Genomic DNA, 2,271 nt, shown 5'->3' on the forward strand with positions numbered 1-2,271 from the left:
TTATTCCTTCATATTACCATAGAAAAATATTTCTATTGTTTGAAAACTGTTAATGCAAATATTTAGATTCCATTCTGCTACCTATATTTATATACAATATGCCTTTTTTTATTGTTATAGTTTCGTATTTCATGTTTTTTTATGGTTTCTGAAATACAATAATCTCGATTTAAAATGAAATCCAGAATAAAAGGCAGAAATGAAGATGTATATTATTGATATATCACTTATTAAAGTATTTAGATCATTAAATATAAATGTAGTGCGAAATAAGGCACAATATTAAATTTAGAAGTAAAGATATAAATCTCGAATTGTTTCAAAATAACATCACATAAATCATTAAAGATGCCTAGTTTTAATTTTTGGAAGATAAAACAATTGGATTTTCATCAAGAATTATTGTATATATTCCCTTCTAAATAAAAAAATATAGATATTATATGTCATAAGCGTATGTATTTTTATACAAAATAATATAAACATAAGCATTCCAAAAAAACGCAGTGATTGAACAAACCAAGAGTGGTATTTTAAGCATGATTTAATTTACTTTTAAGTTTAAGCCGTGATTTTTAATTAAATTTATTATTTTATTAGCTTATCGTGAGCATTATCTATGCATGATAAAAAAAACCATAAATTCTTACCAAAACAGTTTAGTGTGATTATATAGAAATCAAACTAATACATAGATTTAACTGTTTAAATGTTCTTTCATGATTTTATTGTGTTCACATGACCTAATTTAGAATGATATATCTAAGAAACGATCTTTTTTTATAGATATAATATCAATTAATAATTAAGAATGTTAAGAATGTTAACAATTTTAATAATCAATATTTAATTCTTATTGATTATCAGGCAAATTCGAATTTATAAATATATGTGAATCAATCTATGATAATTTAAGCCATATGGCAATGTTTGGGTTACTTATACTTGTGATATAATGCTTGTTTACAAATATTAAATATATTATTTATATGTATAAGAATATTTCTGCATCTAATGATATGCTGTTCATAAAAACTTCTGATAAAATTGAAATATGCAAGAATGTTTCCATATCAAATAGATTTTTGTCTATAATACTTGGATATTACATCGATATACAAGAATGTTTCTGCATTAAATATTTTCTTGTTTATTAAACTAAATGTAAAATCAATACATATAAGACTTTTTCTCTAAGAATCAATTTATTTTCTACTTTTAATATTAGATTTTTAGTAATTATAATTTGTATTTAAATACTTATATAAAGCGATAATTTTAATATATAATCTTATGTGATCTAATGACATTAAAATTTAAATTTCGGCAACTAGAAACGAAACACATTTTAAATGTATAATTAAAACAAAAGTCAAATAGTTATTCATGTCAGAATACATTATTAGTTTGTCTTAAAAATAGAAATATAGGTAAAAATAATAATTTGAATTTTATTGAGTCCATTAGATTAAAAAATATATTATATGACATAAAAATGTGGATTAATTAGAAGCTCTAAAATAAAAATATCTTTTATAAATAAATTTACAATAGAAAAATCGGACATAAATATTGCTGTAGATTCTATTCATGTATTGTTTATTTTAAATAAAGGAATCATATTTTTTTGGGAATTAAATTAAACAAATTAGTGATCTTTTAATAATAGAAAATCCTTATTGCACCATTTCATTTGGGATGCGAAAAGTTATGCTTTAACTAATAATTAATTTATAGTGGCGTCAAGTTAGTAGCAAATAAATTTTTCATTCCATCGTTGCATCGAAAATCATAGATTAGACTATTGGGTGATACAAAAATATAAAAAGTATAATTAAAAAAACCAATATTATATATTCAGTGGTTATAATTTGTTATTGTGGATTTATTTGTTGTTTTATTTTGTAAAATTTTACAAAAACAAGTTTGTTTCAATTTTATGTAATATATCAAAAATTTAAAAAACAAAGTTGGTAAATCCATAAATATTCCGGTTAAATTGCAAAATTCACAATTCGTGGTTTTGAAAGACATAAAGTGTTGTTTTTGTTGATTTCGTGATAATCGTAGATTTGTAAATACCTAAAATAATATAATCTACTTTAATTCTAATTTTAGATTGTTAAATATTTTATTTTAAAATGTAAACCCACCGGAGCATAGTGAGCGTAAAAAATACCAACGAAATATATAAATATCGATCAGAAATACAATTGACGAAAAAATAGTTTTATTACGTAGACTTAGATTGAAGAAATAATTTCGACTAAT

This window comes from Rhyacophila brunnea, unplaced genomic scaffold (genome assembly GCF_057557595.1).
Source record: "Rhyacophila brunnea isolate RB1 unplaced genomic scaffold, BYU_Rbru_1.0 scaffold_69, whole genome shotgun sequence".
Classification (NCBI taxonomy): domain Eukaryota; kingdom Metazoa; phylum Arthropoda; class Insecta; order Trichoptera; family Rhyacophilidae; genus Rhyacophila; species Rhyacophila brunnea.